Raw genomic sequence first — 16,195 nt, forward strand, 5'->3', positions numbered from 1 at the left:
TGCATTAACAAGTTGTGCAACGCCAGTGGAGCGAATCCAACTTTGCAGCTCACAATCTGAGGCTGTGGTGATGATCCAGTGTTGACATTCAGTGTTTCGGCTTTTCTCTGGTTACCTGGACTGACAGCCCAGTGGTGGCTAGCACACAGGGAGTGCAGTCCTGAAGCATCCTGTCTGGTGGAACCCAATGTTCAGTGTACTTCCATGCTAAAGGAAGGGCTTTTCTAGGGACCTTAGGAAGACCTCATCCACCCATGTCAAAGACCTCTCTGTGATGCAAATAAAAATGTGGAAATGCAGATAATCAGGACAATCACTTAAAAAGCATAATTTTGATCTGAACCACATCATTAATGACAACACACTCTGACTGAGCCAGCATCTGCCTGGGCTTAGCTAAGCAGAGGTGGGTTTTAAGGATGATGTCAAAAGAGGGGCAGCTTCTAATGTGCTCAAGTCTGTTAAGGCTGATGAGACCCCACCAGGGTCAGCATTCCCTGATGGCAGAAGAACCTTTTTCATTATGGGTGCACTACATCCTTAATTGTAAGGGACATAGTTTTTTCATTCACTTTTCCAAAGGATATGGGGAAGGTTGAACCATTCAGTCAGATACTAAAACCATAAGTTTTGCCAGGCAACACCAACAGATCCAATCACTGATTAAAGCCTTTTTTCAGGCTGTAGTTCAGCCTGAGGAAATGAAATCTTTAAAAAAATATATTCAAACACAAAGCCTAAGAAAAATATGATTTTCTGTTATTCTGTGACTATCCTGAATTACTAGCTTGAAATAAAAAGTCATGGGTGTGGAATTGTATTTGAGCCATTAGCTATTGAAGTGTGATGTTTATGCATTTGTAACCCAATTAGGGAAATGGCATGCAAAAAAAAGGAACCTTTCAGAGTCTTCAGGCTTCATGTAGGACTATATGAACAGAAAATACTTTACATTATTTAAGTCTAGAATGCATTATTGCACATGTTTAGTGAGTACTGTGGGAATGGCAGAAATAGTAAACAAACCAGCCCATATGGATTCCATAATATTTTTTTTTTTTTTTAGTAGAAGCTTTGCTAGTGCTTTATAGGAGTTTCATAACAGGCTCAGCATCCTATAAATAAAGGAGACCTTCAGCAACTGGGGTTTTACTGTGTCACTGATGTTTTCATCCCCACAGACTACCACACTGAACAAATAAAAGTTACAGCCTTTTGAGGGAATTGGAAGCAAGCTGGGACCCTTCTGATATAAAGAGAAAGACCATGTGAGCATTTCAGAGACCAGACAGCCTCTAAAAACAAACTGACATGGAAATTTCTTCTGTTTTCTGAAGAGTAGAAATAATTGAAAGAAGTATGAGTGCTCTCTTCTAGAGAGACTGCCAAGTAATTGAATTTAATCCTGAACCCCAAATTTCATATGTTCCTTCATAAACTTCCTATGGAAAGGATTTCAGCTGCTCCCTAAGTGTAAGATGTTACCTATGTGTATTCCAGAAAAACTCTAGCTGACTGTCAAGATCTCTAGCTAGAATTGCCTTCAATAAAGACTCTGCTATCCTACCTGTTTAAAATGTCATACACAGTCAAACATGATGCCTGTCTCTGGATAGGCACTGAAGATGTTAGTAATTGATTGTGGGTTAGGGTTGGCTATGGCCCTAGTGAATTAGTAATTTATTAAATTATCTACCGCTATACATGATGGCCATGACTTTAAGGATTGCTAAAATAACTCATCTGTAAAACAAGAGGTACACACTCACTGTAGAAGAATTCTGCACATATCAGAAAAGGTAAGAGCTCTCCAGTTTTTCGTGGTGGATTGTCAGATAGAATGTTGAAAAAGAAAACATAAAAACAAATTCAAAAATTTCTGCTAAGTAACAGCTTATTTTGTTGGTAAGAAAAGAAAGCTGAAGTGACTGTACCACAAGCAGTAAAAAGTGTGCCAAGCAAACAAATCATAATTGTGGCAGTAGATTATTTAAGATGAAGTGGGTGACTCATTCTCTAATAACTAGAAGAAAAAAAAGTTTAAAGTAGTATACAAACTCTAATAGCTACTTCTTTTAAAGGAGAAAACAAAGACTGATGAAAAGGACATATTTTTCTCAGTATTCTCTGATACTTTTAATAGCTGGAATTAAATAGTTACCATAGTATTATTAATATCAGTTTGCAAGGGGTTTATTTGTATTCTACTAGGAATACAAGAATATATGCTTCTATCTAACTGCTGAGATCATATGCTACATATAACAACATGCATAACATTACTCTTGGTTTTAAAGGTATGTAACAAAACTTTCTTGTCACTGCTATTTATGCCGAAGAAAAGGCTAGAGATTTCAAGGTATGTTTAATTTTGTCAGCAAAATATACAAGTATTCTGAGGTTTATTCACCAACAATATATGTTATCATTAAAAGGCACTTAAAAGCTTTCCAATAAGTCACCTCTGTGTGTTAGGTGAAGATTTATCAAATGCAGTCTCTAAATTGCTTCAAGATGGTGAAGGTGTGAATGATGGCAAACCACTTTTGGTAACTGAAATGCTGCTTATATTATTTTATAGTGAGCTAAAAGTCTTCTAATGGTGTAATCTTGGAGCAGTTTAACTTTATATGCTGAGGTTTCTGAAATGATACGTTCTCTGCAAAGTAATGACCAAGACCTGATGACAAATTCTTTTGTCATAGCAATAACTTTTATCTAAGAAACACATCAAAACAAAGCACAAGGTGTGTGAGAAGGAATAAATTCAGTAGCATACCTCGGCTCCCAGAAGCCTTTTCAGTTTTGTATAAGTAAACAAATTTTCAGCCACCTCCTCTGGAAAAATACTGCTTTTCAACATAAGTAGGACTGAAGGGCTGAAATATGACAAAAGACTGGAATTGGACTGTTTACTAATAATATGTATGAAGAATAATATCTGAGGAGATATGACGAATTTATCTGAGGAAACTGTGAATGTACACCTAAAGCTTACAGAGTTCCTACTTAAAACACTATGTGATATTATCACGATATCCTCTTTCCTTCCATCTCAAAGTGATCACATAATTTCATTTGCTGTTGTTAAGTCCACAGTTTTTAACTCTTGCTTGAGAGTTCTAACTACACCATTAAATACAGAATCATCACAGTTGGAAGATACCTCCAACATCATTCAACCATCAACCCAGCACCAGCATAATCACCCCTAAACAATAGCATCAAGTGCCACATCCAGATGCCTCTTGAACACTTCCAGAGACAGTGACTCCACCACCTCCATGGGTGATTATTCCAATACCTAACTAGCCTTTCAGTGAAAAATTTCTTTTTCTAATATGCAATCTAAACCTCCCCTGGTGCAATTTATGGTCTTTCTTCAAATACCCACCACAATGTGTTACTATTGCATTCCTATTAAGCATGGCATCTCTGGACTTTAAAGAGATTAGAGGTGGCACACAGAATGGACATGGGGCTCCATCACTGAGTGTCTCCCTGAAGTCTTCCTCAGCAGCATCACCTATCAAAGGCTCTTCAAATAGTTCAGTGACTATTTCTTTCACTTCTTTTCCATAGAAAATGTGTTGTTTTCTCTCAACCCAGTGGAAGTGCTCTCCAGGCAGCTCATCACAACAAAGCAGAAAACCTTGTTACTCAGGGATGCTTACCTCACCCCAAACCCATAAATTTATGCTTGTCATAAGAAATTGTTCTCAAATGCCTGAAAACATACATATCCAAGGAAAAGAGCATGAGAAAGCTATAAAAAATAATTCTGCAGCTGTTGGTCTCAGTTCCCAGTTCTCTGCTATTCCCCCAGCTTCACAACAGCTGCTGCATAGACCTTGTGGGTGATTTCCAAAATCTTTAACAGAAGCTGTTTTGCTATATGAGAAAACCACAATTTCATTCCTGTTTCCAATTTTAGAAGAAAACAGCACCATGTTCTGGGGCATTTAACCCACAGCCACCTAAATCCTGAGAAAGCTTTCTAAAACCACTTGGAATTTGCCATGGAGGAGGCTGTGTGTTAAGTTCAGTGCAGTCACTCTGGTGTAATGCAGAGCAGTGAGGACACAAAATATATTGCAGCTAAAACTGCTCAGTTGCATAAATACTACATTCCCCATACTCTCATGGATGGCAGCCCTTCAAACTACTCAAGTTGGAGGCAAAGTCTGAATACAGGTCAGCAGCAATAGATATGAAGTGTAGAGCCACTGGAATTCTCTTAGCTGAGCCCTTCCTGCAGGCATCCCAGTTAACGTGCCTCAGGTTTATCAGGATGGGAGAAGAGCCATAGCACTCTCTCCAGTGATTAGTGATTTCACACTTATTTTTCCTGCTACTTTGAATAGTTCTGTCATCCATTTAACTCTCAGCAGCATCAGTCATCAGGGGAAGAGACAACTTAACTGAATCCATAAATTAGTGAGTGCTTGGAAATAGTTGTGTTCCTCCAAAGTGTCCATGTCTTTGAAATATTTGAAATAACTGGTATCATCTCCCACATCTTAGTACCAAAATATATTTTTGGGAAATAAACGGTGCCAGCTGCCTGCTGTAAGGTGTGATTAACTCATATTGTGTCCCCTCATACTCTGTTATTCCTTGTTGTGAGGTTCTCTTCAAATCCACATAACCATTTACATGGCAAAAATATATGGGACTGTGAACACAAAGAATGAGTGGAATTTGTTTTGTGAGCTTGAGAAGAATAATCTGCCAGTAGCAATATATACACAGATAAAACAGCTCTAAATTTCAAGCAATGAAGTGACCAGGTCTGAAATACTGGAAAAATAAAATGCTACTGAACAATACTAGCATGCAGAAGAAATGGCAAAAATAATCTGTGTAAAATTAAACTAGTCAACAAATAACACCCCCCAAACAGGCAAATTATGGCAATTTTCTGCCCTAAAACTGTGCCAGTTCCTAATGTCATGGTTTCTTTTAACATCAGTTTTACAGAACAACATACCTGATGAATGACACTTGGATTCATGAGCTTAGAAGGTAGTATCACAAGCATGGAGGTAAAATTCTTCAGGATAGGATTTGACCCACATCTATTAAAGCTTTTCTAATTTCATATTTTGGACTGTTCTCTGTTTCACTGTGAAAAGAAGTGTGCACTATTCCCACACCAAAATGCAAATGCTCTGGAATAACACAGAGTCCTGACTATGCTAGCACTTCTACATTCTACATTCTACATTCTACACTCTACATTCCACTTCTATATTCTAGAACGTAGAAACTGGGAGGACTTTGAAGAAAATTAAGAAAGTGAAGAAAAAAAAAGAACTCTGAACAGAAGAATAATTGTGATGGGATTATTTTGCTTGTAGCAACAAGAGCACTGCTTTGCCCAGGCACTGATCCTAAATGTTCTGTGCCCCTTGGGGAAGTGCGTTATACAGAGTACTGCTAGCTTGTTCCAATAGGCAAAGCGTACTGGCTGTCACAGTCGCGGATATGAAATTTATCTCTCTGTAAAGGAATTACAGGTTTAGGAAGTCAGCAAGCAGCCAAGCCTCAGAAGACAAAACTGGAATTCAGATTGTCTAAATCACAGGGGACCATTTTGCTCGGTGACCTGACATTTTATCTCAGGCTAAGTTCCTACAACATACCAGCCCAGCTGCTTAGGACCCAGAACTTTCACAAATCTGAAATATATCTTCTGAAGCAGCACTAGCAACTGTGTGATTCAGAAAGCTATTACTGTTGTGCCCCTGTGATCTGTAAAGCTGAAGTCTAAATGAGAGGAAAGTCTTAGGTAGCTGTTCCCGTAAGAAGCATTTAAGAGGCCCACCATTTATTTTCTTTTCCAGGAGTATTTCTTAAAACTGATAATTTGTAGTTCCTGGGAATTCTACTGTTGAAAAATGGGTGATAACCAAAAACCAAAATACTGAATTAATAATTTTCAATTAGCAAATGTCAGTTGAGAAATGTAAAACCACATAATTTGTCTTGGTTTGAAATGAACTTGTCCCTCCTCCTTCCTTTGGTACCTCAGATGCAACTCATATTCCCATTCTTCTCAGCAGCCTGGGCTTCCCAGGCAGGTGGCCTGTGCCATTGCCCACGGTCCCCAAGTGAACTCTATCAGTTTAATGGTGGGGGACACTGACTGACTTAGAGTAACTAGAACAAAAAAAAAAAAAAAAAAAAAAAGGGGGGGGGATTCCAAGCTAAACTGCTTCAATTCAAGACAGACACCCTTGAATTCTTCTAATGAAATAATATTTTTTTTTTGGCCTACATATCTTTTATTGAGAAAAGAAATCGTGTACAATTTTACTACCCTGGCCTACATTGAGAAAGAAATTAATTTCTAGATAGGTGTTTCATTACTGGAGCTTAACAGGAATGTAAATCTCATAATTTTCCCTTACTCTGCTTTCTTTTTTTTTTTTTTTCTTTTTTTTTTTCAAAAAAAACATTCAAAGAAATTATAATTTTTATTAGGTGGTGGAAATCCAATAATTTAAATATTATCTTTGGAGAATTAATATTTTATTAAACATTAGTGATTTAGAACAACTCTGACATATTTCATATTCATATCCACTGCCTGTTAACTTTTCTCTTTCCATTTTTCTGTCATGTCTATTACCCAGTGCAGCTGCCAAGTTCAGCTTAGAGTGTGTTCAACTTTCATGAATTTTTCCTTTTATGTTCAGGCTGAATTTATAAAGCAGTTTATAATGAAAATTCACCTTAAGAGAAAAACTTACAAGATATTTTTATGGAGCAGTCATAAGTTTTACAATGTAAACTGGGAAGCAGTAACTGTGAAGTCATTGCCATACCCATGGTATGTTTTAGTCATCTATCTACAATATGCATAAACTGGATTAAAAAAAAAAAAAACAAAACTGAAGGAGATTTTCCCCTCTTTGAGGAACAACAGAAACAGGAATAGAATTCTGAGATTTGGAGACAGTCATTGATACCAACACTCTTTAAAGACAGCAGCAATGGAATGTTGCTGAAAGAATTGATTCACTGTTTGTTGACCCTTCTGTTCTGTACACATAGAAAGAAAGGACATAATACAAGGATGGAACTAATGACAGTTTCCCCCATGCCCAGAAATCCCTTTCCAAACTGATAACAAAGGCACAGAGAGCACTGCCTCGAGATCCTTCAGCTGAAGTCTCTCACTTGGACATGACAGTTGAGAGGTAGCACAGTACAGGAGAAAATAGCAGTCTCATGAAAATAAGTTATGAGCCAGCCAGAAATTGACATATCTAAAGCAACACTTCTGAATCCCCAAACATAATCCTCAACTCACTATTGCAAAACAGCACTAGTACACTGGTTCAACAGTAAAATATCCCAGTTAGTGAAGCCTTCCATCTTGTACCAATTTGAGTCTGTCGGTGACTTGTATTTTGCTGTAGTCTAGCTCTGAGGTGCACAAGCAATGTGTAGATATTTGCTGCGGGGGATCACCATCACCATTTGATCTATGCCAGGTTTTACTCAGTAGCAAAACCAGCAGATAGGAGAGCAGAAAGGTCAGTCTCACTTGGGAGGACACCTAAAGGAGCAGGGCAGAAGGGGCAGCCTTTTTTCTGGGTAACTGCAGGACATTCATTTTGTAAGGACAGGAGTATCCCAGAGAAAGACAGGATCTGGGTGTACCTGCAGTACTTTTTCAAGTTTGAGGAAAACAAGAACAAAGGGATGCAATTTGCAGAGGTAGAGGTCCAATTTAGAATCATAGAATATCTAGAGTTGGAAGGAACCCACAACAATCATTGAGTCCAAATGCCAAAACTTACCAAACTAGGACCAAAGTGAGGTCTGCTACAGACCTGAACACAGATTGAATGACCTGGAAGGTGGGCTGACAGTGAAGTCTGTACTGCAAGTACACATCAGTAGCTGAATTCATGCTTTTCCTGGAACTTAATTACAGCAGAACTGAGGGTGTACCCTTCAATTTAACTTCTTCCGTGAATGTTCAGGAGACTAGTAAGCCAGAACTGAACACAGGTTTGAGAAGGCTAGCATGGAACCTTGTGCACACTCTCAGACTCCACAGCCGTATTCAGTGCATTTAATCAGTAGTTACAACTTTTTTTGAACCCTTAACAGAGTGCATTTGAGATAAAATGAACAATAGAAGTTCTCACCATTCTGAAATTGCTGGTGATGTGCCAAAAAGTAATAGCAAATGTATGAAAGTATTAATCAGATTATTTTATTTTATGAAGTTAAGAATTTATCACCCAAAATGTCAACACCTACAAAAATATTTGAAGCCCTCTCATGAGCCCTTTTGAATGCCTGCACGCAAGAACGCTGCTGTCCTGTATGGGATGGCAAGGAGCTGTTGGTGGACTGACTTATCCTGTTTCTGGGATGGGCAGAGTACATAAAACACCATGGGCTCGTGGGTCAGCGGGCTGGGCTGCATCCCGCAGCAGGAGAGCAGGAAATGGGCTTTGCCAGGAAAAAGGGTGGTGCAAACCACTTCCCCTCTGCAACAAGGAGGACGTTTGACCCCATGAGTCAGAGTTCCCAGGTCGGTTTAGCTGTGCTTCTCCTTTACATGGCTTGAATTGCTTGGTGGAAAGCCAATGTTCTGGGTTTGTTTAAGAGAGAAACAGTTAAATCCTTTTGTTAAAAGTATCTGCCCTGTGTTTCCTTTGCTTTAGGGTGGTAAAGCTTCTTCATTGTGTTACACAAGGATTGGAGTGGTTCCCTATGACATTCAACAATACCAATGTTTGAAAGGTGGTTTTCCATTTAGCACAGCATCACAAAAAGTGTAACTGGTGTATTAGTCAACTTTCCAATTTGCCTGGCAAATTTAAAACCCTGCCAGAACTCAGCCTCTGTGCTTCTTTCCTTATTATCTGACTCTGCAGAGATCCTCCTGTTTTTGTAGTTGTGAAACTTTATTAAATGTCTTGGAACTGGTAACTTCTCAAATTTTATGGTTGGAATAGTTTCTCACTGCATTAACAGTAACAGTAGTCTGTGTGAAAGTAAACCCAAAGCATCCTCAAGCTTTACTATAAAAAATACACTTGTTAAAAAGACATCTGTTACCTTTGTGTCTATGTTTGGCATATTTTGCCTCTATAATCAGAATTATACTCTAGATATAAACAAAGTCTAACTGCTTCTCATGGAGTGCTCAGGTTCCTAGCTTCACTTAAGCAGTATATTGTAATACCTAAAGGGATTTGTGTAAGTGGCAGAGTGTACTGCAGAGCAGCTCAGAAATGCTTTCTGGGAGGACTGGAATAAAAGGGAATAGGTGGTCTGCAAGTAAAGACACAGCCAAACTGATGCTGGGTAGAATGGATGGTGAGACGACACCAGTTAAAAAATATAATCCACCAATCACTCAGCTTCTCCTCGAGCAGCTTCCTAACTATCCAGAATGCTCTCAGTTCCAAACCCATGAGCTATCACATATGTATTGGCAAAAACACACAGTGAGTCTCATGGTTAGAGCAGGGGACAGAAGAACCCGGGCATCTGTTTATGACTTAGCTACAGATTTGCTCTGGAAGTCCAAGTACAGTTAACTCTTTATATTCCCCTAACTCAGTCTGCAAACTAGAGAAAGAAAAAAACCCAGCTAGTTATGTTATAAAATTAAAGTCTTGTCTTTAAGGAGTTAAAAGAAAAGCAAATACGTCAAAGTTAGTCCTAAATCACTAACTCTTTTTGCTGTAGCTACTGGTAAATTCCTCCCAGTAAGAAATGCCAAAACGAATTTAAAGTTCAGTCTCTCCTGGAAGTCTCTTGCTTTTGAGAAAGAGGGGAAAGGAAAGGCACCAGCCACATAAAGGCATTCACTTTAGAACTGCAAATGAGCCTGCACAATGTTTTATCCTTCACCAGTCCTCTTTGTCTCCTTCTCTTCTGACTGCATTCTTGGAACATCTTGTACAAGAATTTATAAGACTATTTGCTTTATTGCCGCATTTTTAACTGCATAGACCCCATTGCAGTCTGAGAAATAGGTTTGAAAAGAATGGCGAACTGTGTCATTTTGGTTAAAAACTGTTCTTGCTAAACCCAAAAGTTTTTCTCACATTACAATTAAAAAATAAATACTTTGGCAGAATTAGGACATGAAGGGTACCTGAAAAGTTGAACTGAGTAAACACTGAAATGCTGTCAAATAGAGTTTCATTAGAAAGTATGGGATGCATCATCACTTATAAGTACTCGTGAGTTTTATATATTTAAAATATAGAAAAGCCACCTCAGTATTCTGGCATTAGCAGCTTTTCTAACTTGACAGTAATACCTGAACCTATGTTTACCTGTTGATAAACAGAATTAAAATAAGTCAGAAGTGTTTAGAATTTGAGTACTGTTTTTATTAAAACCAAGCTGGAAGCCATAAGCTGTGCCTGGAAGAGAGTGCATATGGGAACCAGTCCTACACCATGGGTGCAAATAGCCCTTTGGAGGTAAGATCTCTTCAGGTGTCTCACTCCAGAAGGCAGCAGCTCACCTGCTAAAAGTGATGGATGTGCTGCTTTCCTGATTATCAGAGCAGCGGCAGGGGATGGAAACACTGCAGACTCTGCCCCTCCAGCCATCCTTTGGCACCAGCTAATATTTCAGATAAAATGGGTAAATTTCATTTCATGGGAAAAGTGACAAACGTCAGCAAACTAATCTGAGCACAGATATTTCATCAGCAGGCTTCTGGTTACTGCAGAGTGCATTATTGGATGACTGGATCCATGAACTAAATGGTAAATATTACAGAAATTTTCAAAATTATATCATTAAAATGATGACAAAATAGACTGTGCTTGTTTCAATCATTGAGATTCCCTTGAGATAAATGACACATACAATGATTACAGAGGAAAACATAGAAAATAATTATAAAAAAGTAATACAAGCTAAACACATTAGTTGATGAAAGAAAACAGGTTAAGAGGTTTTTAAAAATACATTTAGGAAAAATTAATAGGGAGGGCAAGCTTAGAGGCTGCAGGCTTATACTTTGTGACAAAAAGACATATTTCTTTAACAACGTCACTCCTAATCCGTAACAAAAAAAGTCTGTGGGAATTGCACTTTTTAATGAGATGATACAAAATCTGTTGAAAATAGTATTGGATACAATTTTTTTCCCATAAGTATTTAAAATAATTCGATGAATCAATTTTATGCATTACTTTCTACACTCATTCATTTGAATGGTACCATCTGTGATACGTTTGCATAAAATGAACTTCAGTCTCACTACAAAACATTTGTTGAAAATAATTCTGAATTTATGTTGGAAAATATTCACTGTAGAAATCTGCCAAAAGCTCTGTATTCAATCAAGTGAATGAAATTACCAGAAAATATGTAACCAACAATATTAGCCTCATTTTTGGCTTTCAAGTAACAAATAACACAATATAAGAAATTAAAGAACCCTTTTTTTTTTTAAAACTTTTCCAGTAAAGCCTACACTGGAAAAAAAAAAATTAAAAGAAATTATACTCATTGCATCAGGCTGTTAGAAATTATATGTCAGGCTGTCAGAAAACAAGACTAGTGTTCTTTATAGCTTTCTCCAAAAGATCACAGCTGCCTGGAACATATTACTGGTGTACAAGTAAATGCTGCTGCACAAGAACTCTTCCAATTTTATGAAATTGCTCATTCAGGTTTTCCTTACAATGACTAATACATGGTTCCTGAGTCTTTCAAATGCAAAGGCATTTTCAGGAACTACCAGTTTTGTGACTTATAATAGATATCGTAGCTTAATCCAGTATCCCTTTATTTTATTAAACTAATATGTGCTACTTACCTATGAACATTAGGGAACCTACTCCTATTCCAAGAGTATGTTCAAGCTTAGCTCGTTATATGGTTCCAGATTCCTGTTCTAATCTCTGATTTAGTGATCAACAGCTTTCTCCAAGTATTTAAGTCTTAAGTCAAAAATGGTAATAGCTGAAGGTTCCTAGCGCTGCATTATAATGGAGCAAGACGTTCCACCTATATTCAACTTAGAGCTTAGCAAAATGTGTTAGAGAAATTGCCCTAAAAAGAAAGTTGTGTTTAACAAGCCTGCTTAGCTTGTCGGCCTTGCCTGCCCTCTGTGCTTTAGGGCTGTGGAACAGAGGAGGCTCAGCCGTCTCCATTTGCCAACAGGCATTGATCTTAAACATTCCTCTGAAAACATGGAATCCCTCCATGAAGTAATATTAAAGCTGGCTGGAGATTTCCTTCTCAGATTGAATGGCTACGAAGGAACTGGTTAGAGCTCAGCAGCTGCACGATTGGAAGAGTATGAGTTGAAATGGCAATGTTGGATTGTGATGGTACTTTTTAATATGTGCATGACTTAGCACAAAGAGAGGCAGCTGTTAACAATAAGAGTTTGACCTCAGATAAAAAAATTGAAAGGAGTGGCCTAAACTTTGCCTTTTTATCCTTGATCCTAGTTCCTGGCATTGTCTTCTTCCAAGGCTGAACTTAATACTGTCCTACTTTCCCACCTAAAAAACTCTTCTAAATTACCCTTCAATTAACAGTATCAAAATTTTGTCTGTCATCCACTGGAAAGGGATAAAAGTTTACACAGCAACATGTTTCAACTAGTAATCATTAAAACACCTACTCAGCTAAACCATGCAAATCCTCTTTTTTTTTTTTTTTTTTGGAGTAATAGGAGGTCTTGTGGAACAATAAGACCATTTGTTACTTTGTTACTTTTTCTTACTCTCCAAGATGCTCTCCAAGGCTGGGATCTATAGAAAGCAGAAGCCAGAGAATTTAATACACCAATTTTCCCAGCAGCCTCACATAAATAATCCAGAAAAGAGAACACTAACTATGGTTGGATCAGCTTTCAGTACATTGTTAGGATCAAAGGGAAATCTCTTAAAAACCCCAGAAAATCAGTGACTGATTCTTCTGAGGGAAAATTGTCAAGGAAGGAAAAGAACATAGTACCTTCTTACTGGGAACAAATCTACTTCTGCTCTCTCTGAGTTTGTCATTGATCTTTGACTAGAAAAGTCTATATCTCTGAAAAGCAGAGGAATAACTAATAATATGTATCATTGCAATGTGAATTCATCATTATAAGGTGAATTCAACTACTGGGATACTTGATGATCAGTACTGTTCAGGGTCACATAATCAAAGAGCAGCAAAGGAATTCCTCCCCTCCCTCCCTCCCAATTTGCATCCATCGCATTAGACAGGAAGTAAATGTAAAAAGAGATGAGTAAATAGGGATAAACTGTCTCTCACTATCAACTCTAGAACAGGACAAAAATAGAGTCATGATAACTATAGTAAGGTTCAATAGGTGCATGTTCCCTGAGCCTAATTCCTGCTAGCAATCTTTCCACAGTAGTCTGCCAAAAACTGAGAACATCCATAGTGCTGAACAGAGGATAAATAAGAAAAGTTATTAGGTGGTGGGAAGCCAGAATATAGCTTCATGACCAGAACTTTGGATATGTAAATGGGAATTCACAAATGTGCCTTTTATTAACCTGTGCCTGAGCCAGAGGACTCAGGAGGTGACAGCTGACTTCCACTGCAGCAGTTTTAGGCCAGTGTCTGAAGGGTTTTGACTCTCACCAAAGAATTTCCTTCAATGAAATCCTAATGGTAGAAGTATAAGGCAACAAAACAGTTTATAAGGTTTTATTCTTCCTTGCTAGAGAATTGTGACCAAGTACAACAGAGTCAACTGTATGCAGGTTAGCTGTATTTAAATGAGGAATATGACAAACTACTGATTCTTATCTTATGAATATTTTGATCTGTAAAAATCGGGGGGAAAATATCCCAAGGGATTACAAATGCCGGCTTTAAATGAGGAGAATGTTAACTGGAAAGGAGTTGTGATAAGGGATATAAAAGTAACAGTCTAATTCAAATTGCACGGCTACAGTACAGTTCCATCATGCACATTAAGTCTATTGGGATCAGCATATATACACAAAATCCCTGTCTGAAGACAGCTTCTCATGCCTTTTATAAAGTGCCCTTAGAACACTGAACTTTCTCTGAAACTCATATTTAATATGTGACTTCTTTTTAAGAAAGTTTTTATAGGAAGGAGCAAAATGATGCATGATTTAGGAGTCAAAAGTATTAATTCAGTTTCCAATATGAAGACTTCCAAGGGAAATGTCTTAAAGCACTTTCAGATACTGAAAAGAACATTAGGAAGGACAAAAGAAACTTATGTTTAAAACCTTAAGTGGACTCTACCGTTCGCTGTTTAGGATGAAAGGTAAACTTTCAGAAACATTGCTAAACATAGTATGCTCCAGATCACACTTTTAAGTCCCAACTCTATTTTGAAATAAAAAGAGCAGTAAATCATAAGTACATTAATTAAATGTTAAGACTGGAAAGATACTATCGAATCTTGTTTTTTTTTTTTTTGTTTTTTTTTGTTTGTTTTGTTTTGTTTTGTTTTGTTTTCCCCCCTGAATTTAGATAAGAATTACTTGCGGGGAACACAGCAGTTTCTGTTTTGTATCTGAATGAAGACAAAGCCTGACTGAGATTTCTTCAAAAAAAGACACCACCTTGAAACATCCACAGCTAAACATGCAGATGGGATGTCTTCTTTCAAGACCATGAAAGAAGCTGGCTAAGCAGGGATTTAAATCAGGTTATGAAAGCTGCATGTGTGACCTGTACACCAGGCTACAGTAATCTAGGTGGATTTTCACTTTATGTCTTGCCTCTGCTGTACCCATTTTTTTAAAAAATGTGAATCTTAATCATCTATCTTTCAAAGTCAAGGATAAGCTCTGCTAGAGCTAAAAGAATATAATCATTTGCTGTATCCCCTCAGCACCTTGATCATAACTTTTGAGAAGGACACAGAGGTAGATAAAATACAGTTGTTGCAGTTTCTGCTGGAAGGTCTGAGATTCTGTACCCAATGTGTACCAGTATTTCAGCATGGCAGGCAGAGTAGGAAGCAATTCCATAAAAAAGGATTTAATTATCAATTACATATCACTCTGTGATATTTTAAGTTTCAAAAAATACACTGTTTTGAAGTAGAGTGATATTTTTCTAATTATGCTGCTTGACACATTGTATGGTGAGAAATCAAAATGGATACATACAGAGGCATAGACAATAAATGAAGTCTTGAGAATCCTGAAGCAACTTACAGGCTCAATAGCTCGCATGAATCCTGGAACTTTGAAAACACAAACTGTCTCCCATAGATTGGTTTTTCCTCTTTTCAGAGAAGCAGGTTTTTTGTCATCCTTTATGGCAGGATCAAAGAAACATTGATCAGGAAACTATTTTCTCCTTATCCAAAGCCCACAATTAGATTTCACATTCTGATTGCTAGAATAAACCAACAGTGAAAGAAGAAAAACTGGGACTTCAAAGTGTTTTCCACCTGTGATCTGCAAACTTGTTCCTGCTGAGGAACATGCACAGTGTCCCAAGCATACCTGAATATGCAGTCCTCATGTGGCACCACTCCTAAGTACATCAATGGAAGAGTTGCCAGGTCAGGACTACTGTTAGTGAGTACAGCAAAAATCCATTCGGTCAATATTCTCCTTGCACTGCAACACCTCATTTTGCTTTCAAAACTTTTGCCTATTAGGGCCTGTCTACATTAGGATGTTTTCAAAAAATGGCTGATATTACACTGGCAATTCATTACAAATGTCAGGTTCTAAGAAATGCTTTTAGCCCTTCAAACAGGACTGAAAAGGAGAGGCTTCTAAATTTTCAGTTATTTATATTATGCTTTCTGGAACTTTTAATATTTAGTATAAACTCACTGAATGTACTTATTTCAAAAATCCTTGTGCTCCCTTGGCAATAGCTTGCTGCTTCCCCTTCCATTTCAGCTGCACTTACAATTTTCTGCTCCAATTCTGATACTTCAACATGTACTCTCCTGCTGCCAGGAACAGAATTGAATCCTACCAGCTGCCTGTAAGGGGTTAGAAACAATATCTTTTAGCACTGAAAGTATTTTGTTAGTAATGTGTATTAGTAATGTCTTTGTTAGGCTTAAGTTGGTTTGTTAACTGAGAAAGTACAACCCATGTTTTAAAAAGAACATACACTGAAACAAAATGGGGTTTAGTACCCTATTAATGAGGAATTTTAAGTAATGATATGAACACAAGTCTAGAAACTGCTCATTTTTTCTAGAACAGATCCA

Source organism: Sylvia atricapilla, chromosome 1, assembly GCF_009819655.1.
Source record: "Sylvia atricapilla isolate bSylAtr1 chromosome 1, bSylAtr1.pri, whole genome shotgun sequence".
Taxonomy (NCBI): Eukaryota; Metazoa; Chordata; class Aves; order Passeriformes; family Sylviidae; genus Sylvia; species Sylvia atricapilla.